Raw genomic sequence first — 26,827 nt, forward strand, 5'->3', positions numbered from 1 at the left:
GAAATGTGACAAGTGAAAATATTAAAGATGGCACCAAAATTTTGCATGGATTCAGAAAAACTAAAATTCATGTTTTATGTCAAGAGTATTATCGCCTTACTTTTATAGAGTTACATATGTCACTAAATTAGCTGTTTTTAAATTAATAAAGCAGTTCAATAATGATCTAAAAGTATATTTATTATTTGGTTAAATAATACACATAAATTAAATGTAATTTTGCATTTACTGGAACATCTATCCTATGCCATCAGAGCGGCAACGCATACACACGCCCAGAGAATCCAGGGACTTTTTCTATATGACAAAGACGCACGGAGCATGTGGAAAGGTACCCAGGCTATCACTAATTACAGGACAACACCACCCACCTGTGACAGTGATGCCTTCCTTCCAGATGTCCTGAATAAATTCTATGCATGGCTTGAAGCACAGAACAACGTGATGATGAGGAAGACCACCTCTCCTCCTAGCGACCAAGCATTAAATCTGACTGTGGTCAATGTGAAAAATACTCTACGAAGAGTTAATTCACAGAAGGCTGCAGGACCAGACAATATTCCTGGCAGAATACTAAGGGAATGTGCAGACCAGCTGGCAGACATTTCTACTGACATCTTCAACATCTCCCTGAGCATTGCCATTGTCCCAACCTGCTTCAAAACCACCACCATAGTTTCCGTCCCAAAAAAGTCACAAGTGTCCAACCTCAATGACTACCGTCCCGTTGCACTCACTCCCATTATCATGAAGTGCTTCGAGAAGCTTGTTATGAGGCACATCAAAACCCTGCTGCCCCCCTCACTGGACCCCCTGCAGTTTGCTTATCGCCGGAACCGTTCAACAGATGATGCAATAGCCACCACTCTCCACCTGGCTCTCACTTATCTGGACAATAAGGACAAATATGTTCGAATGCTGTTTATCGACTTCAGCTCAGCATTCAACACGATTATTCCTCAGCAGCTGAGCCTGCTGGGACTGAACACCTCCCTCTGTAACTGGATTCTGGACTTCCTGACTGAGAGACTTCAGTCAGTCAGGATTGGAAACAACATCTCCAGAACCACCACACTGAACACTGGAGCCCCTCAAGGCTGTGTGCTCAGTCCATTACTGTTCACGCTGCTGACTCATGACTGTGCAGCAACGCACAGCTCTAATCACATTATAAAAGTCGCCGATGACACGACCGTGGTGGGTCTCATCAGCAACAACAATGAGTCAGCATACAGAGAGGAGGTGCAGCGGTTAACGGACTGGTGTAAAGCCAATAACCTGTCTCTGAATGTAGACAAAATAAAGGAGATGATTGTTGACTTTAGGAAGACTAAGAGTGACCATCTGTCAATGAACACTTTAACTGTGGAGGTTGTCAATAGCACCAAATTCCTGGGTGTCCACCTGGTAGAGAACCTCACCTGGTCCTACAACACCAGCTCTTTAGCCAAGAAAGTCCAGCAGCGGCTCTACTTCCTGCGTAGGCTGAGAAAAGCCCATCTTCAACCAGCTATTCTAACAACATTCTACAGAGGAACCATAGAAAGCATCCTGAGCAACTGTATCACTGTCTGGTTTGGAAATTGCCCAGTCAGGGATCGTAAAGCCCTACAACAGATAGTGAAGACAGCTGAAAAGATCATCGGTGTCTCTCTTCCTTCCATCATGGACATTTACACCATACACTGCATCCGCAAAGCCACCAACATTGTTAATGACCCAACACACCCTTCACACTCACTGTTTACACTCCTGCCATTGGGAAAAAGGTACCAAAGCATTTGGACCCTCACCACCAGAATCTGTAACAGTTTTTTTCCCCCAAGCAGTCAGATTCCTGAACACTCATGGACCGATCTGATATATGTGTTCTGCTCTGCAATGTTGCACATGGATGCACATGTTTGCACATTTGACTCACATGCACCTTGTTATATATGCACCTTGTTATATATTATGTGTCTTTATGTTATGTGTCATGGATTCTTCATTGTCCTGTGTTCTATGTAGCACCATGGTCCTGGAAGAACGTTGTTTCGTTTCACTGTATGCTGTACTACTGTATATGGATGAAATGACAATAAATACTCTTGAATCTTGAATCTTGAACATATGTAAAGAAAAAAAAACTTAGCCTGCACACCAAATTCGGGAAGACACCTGTGGCTACCTGTGGACAGCAAGAATGTAGTACAGTCTTCAGACATACGCAGATACCGCAAAAGATTGAATAAATATAACCAAGAATAATTCTGAAAAGGCCAACTGCATTCTCAAACTGATATACTGTAGAGGAATGCTATGATTCATAGTCTCAAACTTGAAGAAGTGTAAATGCATTGCAATGGATTTTGTTTACTGGCTTTTGTTTCTGAGACACCCATAGGCCTTAGGTCCCAATAACACTGAACAAACACTGAACAAAAATCATGCGTGAAACTGTTTTAGACATTTAGATGTACATATGCCAGAACTATTGGGTGGACTACACACATGTGAGGTTGGAATTATTTGTGAATGTTTCCAGCAGTGGGCTGACATCCTGCATAGAGTTTGCTCTGTACTGTTGGGATTCCCTAGACCCTGAACTGGATTAGCTGGTTGGAAAAAAGGTAAATGGACAGCTGTATGGATGAAAGGATCGATGGACACCCACAGTACGTTCGTTTCCCATAAATAATTATCTCAAAGTGAAGTGGCTTTTTCTTGTAACCATTGAAATTCTTTTACAATTCATGAAAGGTAATTCATTGTTACTGCTTTGACATTTTCATATAATAAAATATTTTAGCAGCTGAGTGAATTAAGATATTGAATATACTCTTTATGCATGTCTACATATCTGTTAATATTTTCACTTACTGTATTGAATTGAACTTTGCAAATATTGGATTATGGTTTTGAAAATGGTTGAATGGGTGGCAAGACTGATATCTGGCTGGGCCTACTTGTGATAATCTGCTTTAACTGCATGAAAAAATAGGAAATAATTTCTAAAATACTATTTATGAAATTAATAAAATGGGTTGTGTCCATAGTGGTCATTAGTTAATTAACATTTACAATGGCTAAACTATTTTTAACATAATATGTACAAATCATGTTGGGGACACATATTGCTCTGTAAATTACTTACAAATATGCAACTTACTGTTACTTAATTACAAATATGCACATTGAAAATTGTAACTTATTGGCTTAAGCATTTTATTGACTTTAATCATCACAGATAAAGATATATATTTTAAAATGAATATTTGTTTTCAGGTAAACTGTGAAATGAATAAATATGGGGTGTTAGTGATGCTCCAAGACTCTACATGAACATGAGCTTAGTTATAAGAATTAGAGATAACAAGGTCTGGAGACATACAGTAGAACTGTTTCAGAGAAGATAGAGGTGGCTCACTTGCTATGTTACCACAAACATGGAAGACTCAATGTTATATGCAAATGCGAGAATGAACAGTGGACTTTCTTAGTGAAAATGGAAGGACTGATGGAATCTGGTACTTGGCCACTAATGAGGTGCCTTTTAGAAAAAAATTATTTGACATACACAAGCAAAGAAAGCCAACTGTTTGTTCTCACTTTTGCATACATGTTCAGGTTTGCAGTTTCTGTGTATTGTTTTCACAGACCTTGGCATATAAATTGCACAGCCACCATTAATTTGACGTGTGCTGTGCTCTATACATGCAGCTTGTTCCATCCACAGTATGCCATCTTGTGTAATCTCCTATCTTCAGTAAAATTGGCGCTGGCTGTGTACTTTGTATACTAACAGCTTTACTGCTCTCAGACACCTGACACACTTTGATAGTGGCTGTGTATTTTGTATTCCAAGCTGTGTGAAAACATTATATACAAGGCGGTGGCACATTGTGGACTTTTTATTTAAGAGATTGTTTCACTGCTATCAGACAGTTTTCATTCTTAAACAATATTTACTATTTGGTAAATTTGTTCTATGTTTGATTTGTTTAATTGCAGTTTACATGATTGTTGAAATATATATATAAAAAAGTCTTTAATCTTAACTTTAAAGAAGACTCCAGTAATTGTTTTGATGTAAATTATGTAAGAAGGACTTAAGACATGTTTAGATTTTTAAGTCCATACCATGAAATATGCTGTTGCCATTCAAACTTTTGTAAATATCATGATATATAATTTTGCATATATTGCCCACCCTTACTCTGTACCATCTAGTAATGTCTCTACTGCCAGCAGTAGTCCCCTGTTCAGCTGTATTTAATGTGGACCTCTGTGGTCTCTGTGAAAAAGGTCACAATCACTCTATTTGAAACAATCAGTTGACTCTAACAGCCAGTGGGGATGAACATTAACACACTGGTGTGTTTGCCTCATTATGGACTCGGTTACTATCTGGCTACCACTTTCTGAAGAATGCTGCCAGCACATGCTTGACTTGGGTGTTTTGGGAAGGTATGTGTCATGTCAATTGAGAACTGTTTAAAATAAACATTGGGGTTGTAAAGCTTAAAGCAGTACAGGTTTTACAGTTCAGTTAAAATGTCAAAGAGCAAAACTAATGAATACTTACAAAACGTAAACTAGATCATGAAATGAAATATAATATTGAAATGAATAGGCAACAGGGAATGAACAACCATTGAAACAATTATAGAACACAGACTGATCTTTGTCACTTTTATATTTTATACTTTATTGCTAATATAATGTCACTTGATGGTGAAGCTCAAGCAGATAAAACATACATAAAGCATATAATACACAAACAACAGTAATCATTCTCTAACAGTCACTAAATAAAACAGTTTAACAAAAACACAGTTATACATTTTGATTAAATTATTGTGCAAGGCATTTAGGATCAGTAAAATGTGCTAATTACATACATCTCACATGTTATGTATAAGTACATTCATAAAACTTGATACAGTAATCCCTCGCTACTTCGCGGTTCACTTTTCGCGGATTCACGACTTCGCGGATTGTATATGTAAGCATATCTAAATATATAATGCGGATTTTTCGCTGCTTCGCGGGTTTCTGCGGACAATGGGTCTTTTTACTTCTGGTACTTGCTTCCTCAGTTGGTTTGCCCAGTTGATTTCATACAAGAGATGCTATTGGCGGATGGCTGAGAAGCTACCCAATCAGAGCACACAGTTAAGTTCCTGTGTGCTGCTGATTGGCTCAGCGACGGAGTGCTGCATTAACCAGGAAGTCTCATCTCACTCATTCAGCATTAATGTGCTCTTGCTACTGCATTCAGGGGATTATCACCTTCATCATCATCATTTTTACTGCGCAGCATATTCATCACCATCATCACGTCATATATAGCTATGTGTACTTCGCTATACAGTAAGTGTAAACTTATCTACCTATTTCATATTGCTTAGCCGTTGTCCCTGTTATTAATAGAGTAAAGGGTGGGTTGTAAACAATACAGGGAGGGTTTAAAAACGTACAAATACACGTTAAATAATTAAATAAATATGGTGTCCCTACTTCGCGGAAATTCAGTTATTGCGGTCAGCCTTGGAACCTATCTCCCGCGATAAGTGAGGAATTACTGTAGTCTTGACTGACCTAAACTCTTTACGAGAAAGAAGCAGAAGGTTTAGGGTGTGTAGGGGCTGAAGGGTGTGCTATGAAATGCTGTGGATTGGAAAAAAGAAGAGTGAATCCACAATGGGAGGTGACAAGTGATTTCAGAAGTTATGCACTCCACCCACTCTAGCTGCTTCCCATCCTCAGTAGAGAGATTGCTTTTGCAAACCATGATTGAGAATGTTTAAAATATATTCAATAATGGACCTGCAACAATGATCATTTCTTCCAGTGACAATCTGAATTTCTTTGAGTGTTTCAGAAACAATTGCCCCTGGTCAACATTATTGACCATAACAGATGTGTTACAATACAATACAATACAATTTATTTTTGTATAGCCCAAAATCACACAAGAACTGCCTCTTGACAGCCCCCTAGCCTTGACTCTCTAAGAAGACAACGAAAAACTCCCAAAAAAAAACCTTGTAGGGAAAAAATGGAAGAAACCTTGAAATGGAAGAGACCCCTTTCCAGGAAAGTTGGGCATGCAGTGGGTGTCAAAAAGAAGGGGGTCAATACAATACAATACAATACAATACAATACAATACAATACAATACAATACAATACAATACAATACAATACACAGAACAGAAAAGATCTCCCACGTTAAAATTCACACTACATCTAAAACCTGGCCATTGATGCCTAAAGATGACAGTGATCATTTGCTATGCTTAAATCCACACATGGGTTTCTGTGATCTTAAATGTGTGCAGTGTTATAACGGGACATTGAAGACTCACTAATTCAGTTTAGCATATCCTGACTAGAGCTGCTGATTAACTGTACAGACTGCTTCTCTGTTGTTAGTCATTAGCACTAAAACATAAGTAATATGATAGTTATAATTTGTTACTAACCCTCACCTATTCTGTTTCTCTTCTTGGTATTCAAATGTGGCACTTAGTGCCACTGCCCACCTGCCAAGTTGTTTTGCCTGCCTAAGGTAAAGTCATCTCTGATGGACGCTTGCAGGAATCATCTGGTAGAGGGGACCATTCATCAGATTGGCTGGCCCAGCGCTGTCTCAGCTGTGGAATGGCGAATAGGGGGAGGCAGCTTCATGGCTGAGGGTCTCCAGGACTCTAAACAAATCCAAATCATATTAGGTCATAACATCTACTGTTAAATTCTGTTCTGTACTTGTAATATTTTTATTTTACTATTATATTGTATTGATGATTACTTGTGTTCTGTTCTGTGTATTGTATTGACCCCCTTCTTTTTGACGCTCACTGCACACCCAACCTCCCTGGTAAGGGGTCACTCTTTGAACTGCCTTTCCCAAGGATTCTTCCATTTTTTCCCTACTAGGGTTTTTTTTGGGAGTTTTTCCTTGTCTTCTTAGAGAGTCAAGGCTGGGGGGCTGTCAAGAGGCAGGGCCTGTTAAAGCCCATTGCGGCACTTCTTGTGTGATTTTGGGCTATACAAAAAATAAATTATTATTGTATTGTAGTGAGTAAGGTCACATGAATCAAAGTGTGATGTTATGGTATCAATTTTCCCATATAAAGCAGGGACATAATACAAGCTGGGTAAGTTTGTATAACATCTTTTTTGTTACTTTTAAGCCATTTTATTCCTTTGGTGGTTGTGATTTTGTATACTGTATCTTTGAACTAAGGTTATTTTATGATTTTTTTTCATTTGTTGTCTGGTTCTACCATAATGGTGATTTTGTGTCCATCAGGAGTTTGTTAAAGTAGTGAGAAAAAAGAGATGTGAAAGAGCTGGGGTCCCAGGTGAAAATACTCTTCTTAATAGTAATCGGTAACTCCAGGTAAAGTGAGGAAATGGAAAAAATAGCCTCAGGGCAACACCATCGCAGCCTTCAGTGTCATTCTCTTTGTGCAATGTATTCTTTCGGTTTTTGGAAGAGATAGTGAATGTTTGATGGTGTTCTATGCTCCAGTGATTGGAGAAGGTGGGTCAGTGTTTGGAACTTTAGCTGTCTTCTACCAGGTCAGCTACTTCCTGATTGCAGAGAGCAAATTGACACGTAATTCCTTGTGCAGTCACAGATGCTGTTCCTCTGTGTTCACTTTAAGTTGGTCCCTGTTACAGTAGGGGCAATTTTGGTCTTGACAATATGAGATGGACAAGATGGTGCTAAGGAAAATTTTAAAAAGTGCTATTAAACTAATTCTAGATTGTGGAATCTAAGTTATGAGGTAAGATGGAATGAGTTTAAAATTTTAAGCTTAAAAAAGCAAAGACTAAGAGAGGTGTAATAAAAGTGTTTAAATTATGAAGAAAGTTAGGAGGGTAAAAAGCTGTTACTCTAAAATGAAGTAAAAATATCTAGGCACAATCACATAAAGGATACATTTTTGACAAGTATTTCATCCCACAGAGTATTTTAAATACATACAAATTTACAAAGCATTGTACCTTATTGTTTCACCATTTCCATCAAAGTTAGGTTGACATTTTGTAAAGGTTAGCTCAATAAGAATTGATAAGCTACATTAAGTTGAATGTTCTGTCTTTTACAAGGTATTTCTTAAATTGACACACTGAAACATATACAATTTTTCAATTCTTGGTAATAAACTACAGAATAGTTTTTTGAACCTTTGAAATTGTATTCAGAGACAATTTTATGTCTTCAAATCAGTACCTTGGAATTTTAACACTTGCTCTTCCCTGAATATTGAACTAATATAAATTGATAACACTGCACAACAATTTTTTTTAAATGTCTTGCTTCCTGAAAAGTGTTTGCTGATTGTGACAGGTACCTACTAGGTATGCACAAATATAGTTTTGGTTTTACTGCATCACGTAGGAACTCTGAGAAATAGACATTTATATGTTTACTAAAAATAACGTATTTAGTCATGTTTATGTTTCGCATAAGCTATTAAATTCAACAGAATTAAAAGTGTTTTGCTCCTCATTTTCTTTTGTATTCAATGTCTGGTGCATCACGCTGCAGTGTCCAACAGTAGTCAGCAAGCATTAGCGATTCCAGTTGCCCTGGTATCGTTTCTCCATCGTATCAATGTCCTGGTGAAACCTTTCACCGTGTTCAGCACTGACAGCACCGAGATTTGCGGGGAAGAAGTCCAAGTCTGAGTGGAGGAAATGAACCTTGAGTGACATGTTGCACGTCATCGTCTTGTATGCTTTGAGAAGTTTGTCTACCAGCTGAATGTAGTTTGGGGCTCTGTAATTGCCCAGAAAATTGTCAAAAACATCTTTGAAGCCTTTCCAGGCAATTTTTTCCAGCCCAACTAACAGATCTTCAAACTGCTTGTCACTCATAACATGTCTGATCTGGGGGCCAACAAAAATGCCCTCTTTGATTTTTGCGTCAGTTCTTCTTGGGAACATCTGTCTTAAATAACAAAAACCTTCACCTTCCTTGTTCAGTGCTTTCACGAAATTCTTCATGAGTCCCAGTTTTATGTGAAGAGGAGGCAAAAATATCTTTGCCGTGTCGACAAGCAATTCATGTGCCACATTTTTCTGTCCTGGAACTAACTTTTTACAGAATGGCCAGTTCTGTCAAGAATAGTGCGACTCTTTGGAACGGCTGTCCCATTCACAGATGAAACAACAGTACTTTGTATAGCTGAGCTGCAGTCCTAGTAACAGAGCAACGAGTTTAAGATCTCCACAGATATTCCAGTTGTACCTGCTATACTGGACGTTCTTCAGCAACAGTTCCATATTCTCATACGTTTCTTTCATGTGTGCTGCATAGCCAACAGGTACTGAAGGATAAACGTTGCCATTGTGTAGCAGAACAGCTTTCCGGCTTAACATTGACGAATCGATGAAGAGACGCCACTCTTCCGGGTTGTGATCACAACCCAAGGCCAAGAACAATCCTTCAATGTCACAACAGAAACAGAGACTGTTGACTTGTGCAAAAAATTTGGTTATATCATGATGTTGGCCTCAAAACACAGACATTTTTATACCTGGTGACAGCAAACACCATTCCTGCAGTCTCGAACCCAGCAGCTTGGCTTTTGCTTTTGATAGACCCAAATCTCTGACCAAATCGTTCAATTCGGACTGTGTTATCAGATGTGGATCGCCTGATGAGCACTGTACAAAATCTGGGTCAATGTCACTGTCAGTACCCTGCATTGCAGTTTCTTCATCTGGTTTGTCTAAGGTCCAATCCTCTGGTGGTTTCGGAATTGGAAGACTGTTGGCATGTGGCACGGGTCATACATTTCTTTCATGTGTGCTGCATAGCCAACAGGTACCGAAGGATAAACATTGCCATTGTGTAGCAGAACAGCTGTCAGGCTTAACATTGACGAATCAATGAAGAGATGCCACTCTTCCGGGTTGTGATCACAACCCAAGGCCCAGAACAATCCTTCAATGTCACAACAGAAACAGAGACTGTCGTCATGTGGCACGGGTCTCATTGCTGAAGGCAGATTAGGATATTCAATTGACTTCTTGTTTTTGGCAGAGAAACCAGAGACAATAGTCAAACAGAAGTAACAGTCCGTCACATGATCTTTCTGTCCTCGCCATATCATAAGAACAGCAAACGGCATCGTCTTTCGAGTGCCTCTGAGCCAGGCTCTGAGACTGACAGCACATGTCGCACAGCAAATGTGAGGTGCGCATTCCTTGTCTTGATCACCAATTTTGCAGCAGAAGTACAGATGATAAGCTTTCTTCACAAGAACAGTCATCCAACGTCTCTGAGGTGCAAGTGTATATTTGCCACAGATATACCAGAATGTATCATGGCTGTTACAACATTGACGAGACATATCGCCCGACACCAAAACATTCTATAGCATCAAGCTTACTTACTGTTATATTGCTACAGATACTATACTTTACTATACTGATACTATACATACACACTGACTATCTATATTAACCCAAATGACCAGGATCGGTGTATGCAAACCACTTTTATAGCATGCTGAGACAGTGTCAAGCTCGTTCAGACGTGCCCAGGATGTCAACTTCCACAGAACAGCTTCCAACCTGGCCTGATTCCATGCCTGGACATGCCCAGGCTGCACAAACCGTTGTTGATAAGTCACTTATGGGAGCGAAAATGTTTGGATACAAATATAAGAAAAAAATCATGACAAAACTGAAGCGGTACGTGATGGGTAAATTTTGATGTGATATTCATGATCAGCACCCAAAAATCTATAAGAAACACCCAACAGTGTTCAAGAAGCAAAAACTTTGTTGTGCAGTGTAACACTATCAGCCCCAGCCTATTACACTTTAGTTAATATTTTGTCTAGTTTGTCTTGTTATCAATTAATTACTGTAACCACAGTACAAAGCATAATATACTCCACCTGGTCTTTTGCATTACTTCTGAAATTTCCCACACACTATAATTGTGCTTTCTTTAATTTCCTACGCTTACTTGGGTAAAGTTGTCAGCTAAATTGGCCCAGTGTGGAAAAGTGTTGAAGAGCAGAGCAGGCATGTTTTTTATACTTTGTTCACTCCCACACGTCTTCACTCCTGCCTACTACACTGTTTCCTAATGAACCCAGTACAATCCTCTAACATAAACAAACAATAAAAGTAATCTAAATTCTGTGAACGGAGAAGATAGATTTGTTATATCAGTAAAAACAAGTCTGCCATATTCCACAGCTATGAAGTATTGACTAAGTTGCACAAGCCTTTTACCAGCCACAAAATATAAGGCATGAATGTCACTCATATTGCTTGCTAATGCTAGTAGGAAGCACATCTTGCTTCTAAAAGATTTAATGAAAAGTTTTAAAAAAAATGTTGCCACCACATTTGTCATAGCTCAAATTTTTCATCTCTTTTCCAGTGAAAACCTGATCCACATATCTGCCAGCTGCATTTCCTTAATATGTTTCAAGTATCTGGCTCTTATAAATAACCTAAAAACAATGCCATTATGACAGGATTTATAAAACATAGACAAGCCAGAATTTTCATAAAGTGATGACTTTTAGTTTTTCCTATTATTTTAATTCTGACCACTGTGAAAACTAGTTGGACACGGGTGCAAAGGCTGAGGAACCAAGCCGACAGTACCTCATTTAATTGGCAGTTTTTTTTAAAGAAAAAGTCCAAAAATAAACAGAAATCAGCACACACCATTGCACCTAAGTTATTTTCAACTTCTGAGAGTTCCGCCATTTCTGCTGTTCTGGGGTCTAAAGATGACCTCCTTTGATCAGTTGTCTGCATTTGTAGGCCTGGGACCTGGGAAGGCGAGGTCAGTGCTACACTTGCAGATGGACCTAAGTCTCCTCTTCTGTTGACTGATTGGTGCTGTGGAGGAAACAGATGATCCTGTTAGTGACAGCACACCCTCTTGCCCTGAGGTTGTACTTGTACCTTCTGGGTGATCTCTAAGTGTACATGTATGACACTGTTTATTCCCACCTGCACATGAATCAAACGGTCCAACAATTGTTGTGTTTTGTGAGAATCAAATTACAATGCACAGCTTCCTTGGCGACCTTCTTGCATTAGATTGGTGTTCCAACCAGGAATGGTTCATGTCCTCTTGGACCAGATGCTGCCAGAATGTGATTTGTCTCCTCATTACCCTATTTTAGATTAAGTGGCCTAATAAATTAATAATGAGCACAGCTTAATGATAGTACATTTTTGACTTTGAGGTAAGGTAGTTATTTCATGTATGGAAGAGAGAAGTTTTGAGGTATGGTAATAATGTTTGCTAATCATTGGCCCAGAGGGTGGCAGCATATTTGATAAACACATGAATGTGTAAATTTCACTGTACTCTACCCATCTGATCATATTGACCCTATAAACCTTTTATAAAGAAACATTGTTATAATGCCATATAACACCAATGGGTGTCACCAGAGTCAAAGTTTTTACAAATTCTACTTCACATGATTATAATGGTAAATGGTAATCACAAGCTGCTTATTTTTTCATTCTTTCTCCTCTGTAAAAGGTGCTACTATGAGACTGTTTCCTTCCTTTAAGCATCCTAAAATTTTAACCCTCTGACATCTTCTTGAATGGATATTAATTCCACATACAACTACTGAATACAATAAATTTTTGATTGATTTCTGCATAAAGAAATAAGTAGATTTTGAGTCATTTAGATTGAAAGAGAAAAAAATATCATTTAGGAGAAGAAAGTACTGAACTAAAAGACCCTTAAATAATGTAGGTTATTCACTCACCTTGCACACTCCCTTCATCTGAGAACAGATTGTGGTGCTGATAAAAAATTCCTCACCAGTAACAGTTGTAAAGGTGTGCATTTCTTTATTATTATTATATAATTATTTTCAATCAGACACCATTCTGCTGCTTATATGTGCAGTTTGAATTTTTCTTTTTCAAGTTAAATTTTTATTGTTATTCTACAGTCAAAAACACATTATCAAAAATAACTAAACACTAAATTCTATTTAATGTCTGTTGAGTCTCACTCTCAAGCAGGTCCCTTAAGAAAATTTTCTTCAAGAGCGCCTTATAGTGATTAAAAGCACTGTTTGACCTTGTCTTCCTAAACTGCTATGTAGAGGTGTACTGTGTCTACCAGCTAAGGATTATTTCTTGCTCTGTCTCTCTCTAAATGTCCTCGATGGGCTCTTTACCACTCCTGTGACACCCTGATGATATCTTGGTCCTTAGCGATCTCCTGTCAAGCAAGTAGGCATCTAAACCATTCAGTCAAAAAATCAGTATAAGCTAGGACAAAATAGTCACCACCCGCTAAAACATTAAAACAAATTCAAGCTTCTTAAGACATACAGTTAGGTCCATAAATATTTGGACAGAGACAACTTTTTTTCTAATTTTCGTTCTGTACATTACCACAATGAATTTTAAATGAAACAACTCAGATGCAGTTGAAGTGCAGACTTTCAGCTTTAATTCAGTGGGGTGAACAAAACGATTGCATAAAAATGTGAGCCAACTAAAGCATTTTTTTAACACAATCCCTACATTCCAGGGGCTCAAAAGTAATTGGACAATTGACTCAAAGGCTATTTCATGGGCAGGTGTGGACAAGTTCGTCGTTATGTCATTATTAATTAAGCAGATAAAAGGCCTGGAGTTGATTTGAGGTGTGGTGCTTGCATGTTGAAGATTTTGCTGTGAACAGACAACATGCGGTCAAAGGAGCTCTCCATGCAGGTGAAAGAAGCCATCCTTGAGCTGTGAAAACAGAAAAAACCCATCTGAGAAATTGCTACAATATTACGAGTGGCAAAATCTACAGTTTGGTACATCCTGAGAAAGAAAGTAAGCACTGCTGAACTCAGCAACGCAAAAAGACCTGGACGTCCACGGAAGACAACAGTGGTGGATGATCACAGAATCATTTTCATGGTGAAGAGAAACCCCTTCACAACAGCCAACCAAGTGAACAACACTCTCCAGGGGGTAGGCATATCGATATCCAAGTCTACCATAAAGAGAAGACTGCATGAAAGTAAATATAGAGGGTGCACTGCAAGGTGCAAGCCACTCATAAGCCTCAAGAATAGAAAGGCTAGATTGGACTTTGCTAAAGAACATCTAAAAAAGCCAGCACAGTTCTGGAAAAACATTCTTTGGACAGATGAAATCAAGATCAACCTCTACCAGAATGATGGCAAGAAAAAAGTATGGAGAAGGCGTGGAACAGCTCATTATCCAAAGCATACCACATCATCTGTAAAACACGGTGGAGGCAGTGTGATGGCTTGGGCGTGCATGGCTGCCAGTGGCACTGGGACACTAGTGTTTATTGATGATGTGACACAGGACAGAAACAGCCGAATGAATTCTGAGGTGTTCAGAGACATACTGTCTGCTCAAATCCAGCTAAATGCAGTCAAATTGATTGGGCGGCGTTTCATGATACAGATGGACAATGAACCAAAACATACAGCCAAAGCAACCCAGGAGTTTATTAAAGCACAGAAGTGGAAAATTCTTGAATGGCCAAGTCAGTCACCTGATCTTAACCCAATTGAGCATGCATTTCACTTGTTGAAGACTAAACTTCAGACAGAAAGGCCCACAAACAAACAGCAACTGAAAGCCGCTGTAGTAAAGGCCTGACAGAGCATTAAAAAGGAGGAAACCCAGCATCTGGTGATGTCCATGAGTTCAAGACTTCAGGCTGTCATTGCCAGCAAAGGGTTTTCAACCAAGCATTAGAAATGAACATTTTATTTCTAGTTATTTAATTTGTCCAATTACTTTTGAGCCCCTGAAATGAAGGGATTGTGTTAAAAAATGCTTTAGTTGGCTCACATTTTTATGCAATCGTTTTGTTCACGCCACTGAACTAAAGCTGAAAGTCTGCACTTCAACTGCATCTGAGTTGTTTCATTTAAAATTCATTGTGGTAATGTACAGAACCAAAATTAGAAAAAAGTTGTCTCTGTCCAAATATATATGGACCTAACTGTACAATATATTTACAGACTCAAAGTAATGCCATACTGATAGAATTACTTCTTTATTCAACATAATTTTCCAAATTCTACTTAATCTAATTGAGAGTTCATACCAGTCCATCACAAGGCCACTTAGGCACATACACACACTTCCACCATCAAATAATACAATGGGACGTGAAAGAAAAACCTATACAGTCACAAGAAGAATGATCTATCTTCACATATACAATGAATGACTGCAGGATCCAGGGTACCAGATGCGTGAGATGGCAGTGCTGTTATGATGCCCTGCTGTCCACTTTTAGATTAAGGAAGGTTAAATGTTTTATAATTCATTTTAGAATTTAAATGAAACATTCCAGTGCTGGCCACACTCATATATACATGAGTAATTTTCCCTCCACTGTGGGTTTGAGAAACATGCAAAGTAAAACTGGACAGGTGCCAACAGATGATGATAGTAGGATTTTTTTTTTATTTGCTGTTTCTGACCACAGAGATCAGACATACCCATAAGTCTTAAAAAAAACTTGCTAGAGCCTACAGGATGTTAGTGTAGGTTACTATGGGGAAACCCCTTGGTTTCAGTGCACTTTAATTATTAGACCATTGCACCCACAAGTTTGAAAACAGACAAGCATAGTCTTTAATGCAGATTGACATTTGTAATATTTCAATAGGTAAGAAAATAAACTTAAGTTGATATGTAGCCCTTGTGGCTCTGGTATTGGGTTAGACTGGGTAGTCCCCATTGCCTGACAGTATAGGTCTTAAAAATGACCTGAATTAAGGCAATGGCAGAGCTCCAAAAGATACAGAATTAATGACTTTGGTAAGAGAAGAGTCACAGAGTGAATACTAAAAATATATATAAATATAACAAACAAACTGCTGTTTCTACTAATGTTGTTGAATCATTCTCTCTCCTGTGTAGTGATTTCTTAACTTGATGTCTATAAATTCAGTGCTCCCTCTTGTCTCTCTCCTTTAGCTCTCACAATGTTCAATAAACCCGGAGAAGTCAGAGAAACCATGCAGGCCTCCTTCTTATTTTGTGGTCAAGCCCCACAATGACCTCCAGAACTGGAAGCGGCCCTCCATACTAACAATTAGTGTGCCCTCTGATGAGCCTGTGATGGTGAACCCCAAGTGACTTCCAGTTTCAGCATGTGCCTTTACAAAAAAGTAAGGTTTCATTTGTCCATCTGGGAACTGTCTGGTCATCTGTTTCTCTGTAAGATCTTAACCAGCCCACTGCCAGCCAGCCATAGAATTAATTTCTGCTTAAATATCGAGCACCCTTAGTCAGGGCAGAGTTACCTGGCCTAAATCATTAGCTGGAAACCACCATGCCAACTGCTTTCCCTTGGTTTGTGAGGGAATCTCCTTCTAGAGGATATTAGTATATATCATACCATCTGTCATGAGGTTACAAAATGAGCAGGATACTCACAGTAATATCTCTGAATGGCCACACCTTATGAGGAGTGTGAAGTCATGTTTCAGTGGTTATTTAGCACATTGACATTTTAATACAGACAAGTATTATCAATCTTCTCTAGCGTGGGTTAATTTTTTCACCTCCTACTCCTCCTCCTCCACCTACTCCTTTTCTTGTGTTAGAGCACTTGATAATGTCTTTACAAAATTCTCATGCTCCTTCTCCATACAAGAAGATGTATCATAGTACAAGAAGATGTGTCCTTTGTGTCATATTTTTGTTTTTGAAAGCCATACGTCCACACATGAGTGTTCAGTTTTTTAATTCATTAAGTCAGGTTTAACCAAAGATGCATGTTTCACATCTAATGTTCATTTTGGGGTGCAAATATTTATCAAGCCATGTTTCAGCTTCATCATAATAATGTGTGCTTTTGGGTGATGTCTCTTTCCTGATCCTGTAAAGGGTAACGAAACTGAACTTGTTTCTCTAATGCCACTTAGATAGCTCAACAATAGCTACTCCAGTAAAAAGATGTAAATCATCTACATAACTCAAAGACGAATATCTGAATAAACTCTTTTGTGTCCACCTGTGACAGATGTGTCACAGGGTGCTTTTACAACATTCATTTCTTGATTGCGTTTAGCTTTCTACACTTTTCCAGATGGTGGATTTTAGAGGCTTGTACATGTGGCTGCGCAGTCGCTAATGCTAATTGTTGACGATGTGGCACTTAGGGAGGTGATGGATTAAATAAAGAGGGGTGAGTGCAGGAGAGAGAAGATAGTTGACCTGAAGAGTAAGGAATTAGTTTCAGTTTGGGTAAATGTTTTCATTGGCCAGCTATGACCACATCAGAGCTGGTGTGGAGAATGTGTCAGAGCAGGGACAATGTTGGGAAATAAGTCTGGGAAGGCCGGGTCAAGTCTGCTAATGTTTCAAGAGAGCAGAGAAGATAGAGAGACACTGCAACATTAGGGGACTCTGGTATGACATACTATCTGTGGTAACCAAAAATGATGACAGAGATTGGGAAACTACCTGGTGCTATGCAGTCACAAAGGCTTCGTAGTGGAGCAGCTGAGGAGTTGTTGGAGGCTTTAATGATGTGTCTGATGCAACACCTTTGTAGGCAGGATATTCCTTAGTAATAGCAAAAACGGATCAAGGATCATTCTTATAATGGGTTTTTAAATATTCATTATTGGCCTGTGAACACTGTTGTTTTTCAACATTATTGTTTATTATTTAAGTGCTGCTTTACGCCTTACTTATTTGATTTGCACTTTAATTCTGTGGAAAATAAACATTGCACTTTTTACACATTTCAATCTTGTTTGTGTTCTCACTTGCTTTAGTCCATGCTCAGTTCATGACTGTCAATGTTTCAAGTAAATGAAGATGCCAAAGACTGTGAGTCAGAGATGTCACAACACCACAATGCAAAAATTGCACATTGTAGTTTTTCCATGCCCCTTTGAATGGAGCTATTCTTAGACAAAATTATTGCCTAAGAAGTATTTGTTTGCTTTGTTTGTTGGTTACTAATAAAAGAAAATGTAATGTGCTCAGGGATTTGCAGATCACCCATCAGACTTTTATGGTGAATCACTGATTTTGCCAACTATTTTCATTATTTCCATTACCATCTTTGGGATTATACTTTACAGATAAAGTACATTTAACAAGTGACAAATGCTTCTACCAGAGTCTTAATTTAGATTATACATCAAAAAACTATATTATCCTTAAACAAGCTTGATTCACTGCACTCATTGACCAATACAGGACCATCACCAAAACTCTTGATACCAACAGAGAAAACTTTGAATCCCAACCCTTCAGAATGCTTATCCATTCATTTATTTTTCAAACTCAATTTTTCATGGTGGCCTTATCTGATAGCAGCTAGCACAAGTCAGGAACAATCACAATCATGGTACAAGAAAAACATCCATGGTACAAGAAAGACATGGCAGCACTTGAAGCTGTGCAAAGGAGATCAACCAAGTGCTAGGAGTTAAGAACATGTCCGACACTGTCAGGCTTAGAGAGTTAAACCTGTTTAGTATCAGACAGAGGAGACTGTGTGGGAACCTAATCCAGGTATTTAAAATCCACAAAGGCATAGATGAAGTAGATCTAGCAACATTCTTCTATTAGTTAAATAAACAGACTTCTTGGACTAAATGGTCTCCTCTAATTTGTCAGATTTCTTATGTTTCTTATGTTGATTCACATTGAATCACCAGGAACTGTGAAAGACTTTCCCGTTTTATAGGGCAGTGGGCTCCTGGCAACGATAGGCAGGTGGTCCCACCTCTTGGATGATCTCTAACAAAACACATGGAACATAAGAAAGGCAACTTCAGTATACAAAGAAAAACCGGAAAAGAAAAAATGATGCACATAATCTATATAATTAAAAATAAACAAAAGAGACAAAAGAATATGAATTTGAACCCTGCCAAGGAAGGAACCCTGGCTGAGACACAACACTTTGCTGGCAGGAGTACCAGCATGTGTTGCCAAGCTGCCTTATATGATTGAAAATGCAGCAGCACATCTTGTGTTCAACCAACCAAGATGAATGCATGTGACTCCTCTTGTCAGAACCCTATAACTGGCTCCCTGTTGCAGTAAATATTAGGTTCAAAGCCATGATGCTTGGTTACAGAGCAGCCAGTGGGTGAGCACCTATGTATATGGACAGAATCGTGAAGTCCTATGCTCCTTCTCGTCTACTCAGTTCTGCTACAGAACAGTGTCTGGTGATGCCACCTCTGTGTGGCATTGAATTTCAATCCAGACTCATTTCACGTGTAGCTCCAAGCTGGTGGAATGAGCTGCCCATCTCCATTTGAATTGATGGCTCTCTCAATGTGTTTAAGAAACATTTAAAGACTCTGAATATCTGTCTAATTGATAATGACTTTGATAGGTTTTTGTAACTAGCTAAAGACGAACTAATTTTGTGTTCTGTTTAGTAGAGCGCTTCCTTTGTGATAATCAATGATTACATCTTGCCTGAAGAAGGGGCCTGAGTAGCCTCAAAAGCTTGCATATTGTAATCCTTTTAGTTAGCCAATAAAAGGTGTTATTTTCCTTGACTTCTCACTACATTCATAATGGCTAACATGGTACAACACCCTAGTAACCTTGTCCTGTAACAGACTCCCAAAGACTGATATTTACTCAGTTATGTGGACTACTTTATTAAGTTGCTTTGGGTAAAAGTATCTGCTAAGCAAATAAATGTAAATGGAAATGAAAATGGAAATAAGTTATTAGTTAACCATGAAAATCCTTGACTGTGATATCTTAAAGGTTCACTAAATTGATCTCTGGCTTCTAGCTTTACTCCAGTGATTACCTCAGGGAAACGCAAAACACCAAGTAGCACTTGATAGAAACACAAGCCTGAATCTTCCAGGAAATGATGAAATGGTTCTCCTTTACCTATCATCTAAAATGTAAATATGTGTCATTTGCAGTATGTATGATACTTAAGTACTTAAGTACTACTGACAATCATACAAACCCGGATTAAGACTCCAACAGGCCCCTGGGTGATTGAGCAGAGATGCTTAACAGAGAGATATTCATACTTTTAGTAGTGCAGCGCACGGACATCTGATCATTTCATGTAGTTTTTACCACATGGTATTTCCCATTCTTGCTTTCAGTATGTGGAGACTTGAATGTTTCATCAAGCAGTTGGGGCAGGGGTTTCTTCCATTTGCTGATTTCGGCACACAGACTCTAATCATTTCATAGAGTAGGTGGTAATTGAGGCCCTTGGTGATTTTTTGCACATAGACTGTTTAATCAAGCAGATTTTGGTGCACTGATGGGCCCCTGGGCGCACTCCCAGAATGCATTAATCATAGATCCACCCCTGCAGTCATAGAAATATTATTTTAAGAAAGATATTAAAGTGCAATAGAAAGGCCAAAGAAGAGCTACTCGATATTTAAGAGCCACCATATTACAGAATTGTGGAACAGGAATTTTTAAGAGAGACTGAAAAAGCTGATTATTTTCGTGAAATCAACTGAAGATAAGAGAAGAAATGACAGAAATGTTTCAAATTATGAAGGACATTATGAGGTTGGATGGTGACTAGTCTCCTACTTGAATATCTGGTCACAGACGGAAGGTATTAATGGTGAATTTCACACATTTGTTAAAAAGTTTTTCACACTATGAGCCATAGATTTGGAATAAATATCAAGTACTAGAGCAGACAATAGTACTGATAGTACTACATTTAAAACATTCAGATCTCAATGATATTGAGAAATACTTAGGTGCATAGTGCCTGACAAATTATTTTGGTCTAAATGGCCCATTCTGATGAAATCTGTTCTTTTGTTCTTACTGTTAAGACACTACCAAGTAATTTCCAATACACATATATTTAGCTTGGGGATATACAGTATCTGAAAAAACAGTACATATACTTTTAATGTTGCAAGCTTCAATGCACACATATTATAGAACCAACTAAGTCTAAAACTAAAAAGTCAATGTGAATAATGTTTCTGTTCTTGTCAGTGAATGTCATAGTATTGTACTATGTGGTTTTAAAGTAAGTGTTATATTAATGTACCAAAAACATAAATTGTTCCTCTTCAAAGAGGAAGCTAAGCAGTAAAGTGATGGCTTGTTAAGTGACACAGCACTCTCTGCCTATGCTCACTGAAGAGAGCTATGCAAAAATAAACTGATTTGATGCTATGAGTGAAAAGTAGTACACACTGTATTTGTCTGCCGATCTATAGTGTCCTGGGAAAATGCTCCCAATCTGATGTTTACAGGCTTTTTATCCTGGCATGGTGGCACCCAACAGCTCACTCAGGATGTGCAGTCTTACAAGCATACAATCACATATTTTATGCACTTAATCTAATTCATCCCACTTAAGCATCTGACTCTTATAGAGGTCATGGCAGGGAATACAAAGGAGAGAAGTCTGTTTTCAGTAAAAAATGTGCATATGGTAAAATAAAAGAACCTACGTGACTTTCCTGTATAGAAAACACCATTGATTAACAGATTATCTTTTGCTTGCCCCTTGTTTATTCTTCAAAGTCAGAGTTTTTGTGGTGGACCACTTGGACCCACTGCAGTTGCCAATAGGACAAAGATTGGAGTAGGGGATGCGATTATCTACAAGGCTTATTGTCACCTGGACAAAGCTGGCAGCACTGTGAAGATTATGTTCTTCAATTTTTCTCCAATGCCTTTAATGCCATCCAGCCACTCCTATTAAGGGGGATAATCTTAGAGATACATCTATGGTATGTCGGATAATGGAGTATCTGCTTGGCAGATAGCAGTCTGTGACACTCAAGGGCTATGTTTCTGATACAGATGTAAGTAACACTGGAGCACCACAAGGAACAGTCCTATTTACTTTTTTCTTCACTCTGTACACCTCAGACTATAAATATAACACCTGGCCATTTCACATGCTCAGATTCTCAGATGATTCTGTACTTATGGGGTAAATTGATAAAGGGGATGAGACATATGAGTACTGGAGTCAGGTGGAAATTTTTGTTTCTTGGTGCAAAGAGAATTGCATGCACCTTAACATCAGCAAAACCAAAAAAATTGGTTATTAACTTTTGCAGCACCAAGGAACCTGTATTTCTGGTCACTATTCAGGGAGTGGATGTTGAGGTGGTGCACTCCTACAGGTACTTGGGGGTCCACATTAATGACAGGTTGGACTGGTCCTGAAACACAGAGGAACTATTTAAGGAAGTGCAGAGCAGGCTCTTTTTCCTTAGGAGACTTCATTCTTTTAATGTGGGAAGTGACATCCTTCACATCTTCTACAACTCTGTGATAGCCACTGAGATTTTCTACACAGTGATTTTCGGGGCTGGTAACATCACTTCAAGAGATGCCCACAGAATAAGCAAGCTAATTAAAAGGACAACCTTAGTTATGGGACACACTCTGGGAGGTACAGTAGTAGGAAAGGAGAGAATAAAAACAAAACCAAGCACCATTATGAACAATACTGCACATCCTCTCTCTAACACACTGACACTGGGGACTTTCAGCCTATGCAAGTTATTCATCAAATACATCTGTGTAATGCCTCACTGGGACTGGGACTGCCAAGTCAGAAGTTTTCTTTCTCTTTAAATTTTCTTACTTTTTAGTCATTCTGATGTGTGTTCAGACCATAGTGTGTGTGGATATATATTTATATCTATCTATGTACTTATTTAAAGGGCTTCTGCAAAAAGCCAAATTTCCCCCTGGGGACAAATGAAGTTTGTCTATCTATCTATCTATCTATCTATCTATCTATCTATCTATCTATCTATCTATCTATCTATCTATCTATCTATCTATCTATCTATCTATCTATCTATCTATCTATCAAGGTCAAGGGTTGCGTTTGTTTTATTTACGCATTTTAAATTTTTTGTTTGCACCGTGTCCACAAATCTCATATGTAATTGACACACTAAGGATGAGATATTGAAAAATGGTGGAGCAGAAAATCTTCATATAGCTCTTGAGGAATGCTACATAAACCTCAGTTCCCGTAGGATGTGTGCCACATTTTCCAGTGTTTCAAGTCTGCTTCACTTCTGCTTGAGCACACCGCTCCCTTCTCTTGTGGTAAACAGTGTCCATGAAGCATGTGGTACACAGCAGAGTCCTTCCTGGCTTGGGAGGTATCTCCATTTTTCAAAACCTTTTTAACTCTGCAAATAGCTAAAATGTTCACCAAATAATTGAGCTCATTGCTTGAGTCTCTTATTAGTTCACTCACATAAAGTTCACTGTAAATATATGGGGATGTCAAATGTTCTGTGTGTTTTACCAGGCAAGATTCTTTTCAGGAAGCTTCAGTAAATACCATATACTAGGTCTAATTCTTGAAAATCACTTGCTATTCCTAGACCTTTTAAATTGGCTTTGTTTACACATGCAACTGACCTTGTGATTTACAGTTACATTCTTAGAAAAGCATGCATTTCTGAAAGAGGCCTTTGTTGCATTACATTACATTAGGAAGTCTCATTGCTAAACTTTTATATTTGAAAGCAATTCGAATCGAGTTGAAGCTGATTCAGGGCTAATAATCTAGCTGATTCCGAAGTAAAGATTTTGTTTAAATGAAAACAACTGAGAATGATTTATAATATATTTTGTACAGACAGCTCTTTCTGATTGACCTGTGCAGGGTATGTTGTTACTTGATATTTTCTTCGGCCTTGCTTCAGCTTTAGGTGGTACTTGAGAAACTGCAGCTAGTTTGTTTATTGAAGACTGACAGGTAGGATCAGCAGGAGTCCAATAGTCTCACACTCTACTGCAAGGCGACACATTATAATCTTTGACTCAGAAAATTGAGACATTACTTCTCCCTGTTATATTAACACATTGTTAAACATGTAATTTTCTGTTTTTTATGTAAGGATTTCATTTCTGTGTTTTTTTTATTTGATACAATCTAACTTTTTTGTGACTCACATCTTGTTTTATTTGTTTTACTTGATGTTGCTAGAAGCTGTCACATAACCACAATCTTCATTCAGATAATGTTGCAGAAGTAACAATAGTTAAGCATGACAATCACAATTTGTATTATCCTTCGGTGGATGCACAACTCTCTACAACTTTCATTAGAGTAATTTGTTTCTTATTTGGCCCTAGTGCTAGGTTTTGTTTTTTGGTTTTGACATCATTTTACACCTGATGTCTCATTTACGTCTTTGCTTCTTTGATTTTTGTCTGCTCTGAATAGTTTGCTCCAACAGCTTTGACCCTTGCTTTGTCTGACCATCTTCTAGTTACTGTACATTCTCACAACAATTCTCAGACAAATTCTGTGTCTGAATGCTCTCTTTAGGAAATGGATAACTAATGTTCTGCCTGGGGGAGCTGATTATAGAGAATCAGGGGCGGTTATAGAATTATGTTCATATAATACAAGAAGGGTTTGGCTGAAAGTGATCCTTGGGATGGGGGGTAATGTCACCTCAAGCTACAGGTAGGATGAGTTTGGAATCAAGAGTAGAGTTGGAGGGTCATTGAAGAGGATAGAGGCCAGGGCTGATAAAGAGAGAGGGGGCAAAAAGGAAGGGGAGAAGAAAGTAATTGCTTTGTAGTACTTCAAAGGTGGGAAATTGTGTGAGTCACTTTACATGACAGACAGGGATTCCTATACCAGTGAAGGTGGTACCTCCAGCAAGGCGTTTGTTCATATTTTGTTCAATTGGACTAAGCATTCATTATTATCAATTATTTCTTTTGGGTGATTTTATTTATTTAAAAAATTATAACACCCATGATTGCCCTTCTCACAAGTCCAGGTGTGCAGAGACTCTGTCAAAATCTAATCAATCACATTTTATTTGTCTCTTACAACTATACACAGTACAATATGTAGTAAAAGGCTGATATGATGAACTCCAAGACTGTCCATTAGAAGAATATAAAAAGACAATAAATAAATAATACTGCAAATATCAATAATATCAGTATGTACAATGGCAGAAATACAATAATATTAAAAATAAATAATAAATTAAAAACTTAATATAATAGAATTAAAAATAGAGCATCGTGTAGTTTTAGGCCCTGTTTTTGTTTAGGATGCAGATGGACTGTGGAAAGAAGCTCTTCTTCAGTCTCTTCAAACTGGTCTTCAGGCAGCAGTAGTGTTTCCCTAAACATAGCACAGAGAAAAAGCTATTGTTGGGATGGCAGGGATCTCTGCTAATTTTCATTGCTTGGTCCAACATGGCTTGGTTTATTCATCCCGGAAGTTAGAGACTGCATACAGTGATTTGTTGAAATGACCGTACCACTTTCTGCAGAACCATGTGGACCGGCTGTTTCTAAACTAGACAGTAATACTTACTGTCAGAATACTTTTGATGTTGGATTTATAGAAATTCTTCAGTATCTAGGAAGGCAGCCTACAATCTCTGAAGCATCTGAGGTGGTAAAGACATTTTCATACCTTCTTTACCAAGGAGTCAATGTACTTGGACCAGATCAGACACCAGTGTGACAGACACTTCACTTCTTCCAGGTTAGCCTGTCCATTGCTGTTAGAAATCATACCTTCCACAGATGTGTCATCAGCAAACTTGATAATGATGTTAGAGACAAGGGCAGCCATGCACTCATACAAATAAATTAAGTATTGCAGAAGACTCAGAACACAGTCCTGAGGAGCTCCTATGTTGAGAACGTGAGATGAAGTGTAGCCTCTCATTCAAACCACCTGCAGTGACCTCTGCTATAATAGTTGCTGTAATAACAGAGAAACAAAAGATGTTGTGTATACTGTGTTAAATGCATTAATTCAAAGCTTTTATTTCTATAACTGTGCACTTAATGTACTGTATGTAGACCCTTTTCTATTAAGAACTATTGAATACCTGTGGTGCAAACTATACTTGGTTAAGGCTGAAAATAATATCTTGCTGTTATAATCAGTTATTCATACTTTATCAAACCCAATGGCCTGTAGTTGGAGTTGTTTGCACCTTGTTATTCACTCCATAATAATACTGTTGATGATGATAATGTTGATTATAGGCAGGAAAGTGGTGTGGTATTTAGTGTGCTACATCACAGTATTGTTGTGCATTAAACAGTACCCCAGGTCACAACTGGTTATATATAAGGTCAGTTTTATTTATTTGTTTGGTGGTGTTTAGTGCTGCAGTCTCACAGCTCTAAACTCCTGGGCTTTATTCATACTTAGTCACTGTCTCTGTGGAATTAGCAAGTTCACTCTGCGTGTGTTAGATTTGTCTCCAGCTACTTTGTTTTTTCTGCCACGTTTGAAATATGTGCAAGTTAGCCTTATAAGTGTGTCTGAATTGCCTGTTTGACAGTGTGCATGTAATAATAATAATTCTTTGCATTTATATAGCGCTTTTCTCACTACTCAAAGTGCTAAGCAATTGCAGGTTAAGGGCCTTGCTCAAGGGCCCAACAGAGCAGAGTCCCTATTGGCATTTATGGGATTTGAACCGACAACCTTCCGATTGCCAGTGCAGATTTCTAGCCTCAGAGCCACCATGTATACAAAAGTTAGTTCTGCCAGCCTCGCAGTTAGGAGACCCGGGTTCGCTTCCCAGGTCCTCCCTGCGTGGAGTTTGCATGTTCTCCCCGTGTCTTCGTGGGTTTCCTCCCACAGTCCAAAGACATGCAGGTTAGGTGCATTGGTGATTCTAAATTGTCCCTAGTGTGTGTGTGTGTGTGTGCATGTGCGTGTGTGTGCCCTGCGGTGGGCTGGTGCCCTGCCCGGGGTTTGTTTCCTGCCTTGCACCATGTGTTGGCTGGGATTGGCTCCATCAGACCCCCGTGACCTTGTAGTTAGGATATAGTGGGTTGGATAA

Source organism: Erpetoichthys calabaricus, chromosome 1, assembly GCF_900747795.2.
Source record: "Erpetoichthys calabaricus chromosome 1, fErpCal1.3, whole genome shotgun sequence".
Lineage (NCBI taxonomy): Eukaryota > Metazoa > Chordata > Cladistia > Polypteriformes > Polypteridae > Erpetoichthys > Erpetoichthys calabaricus.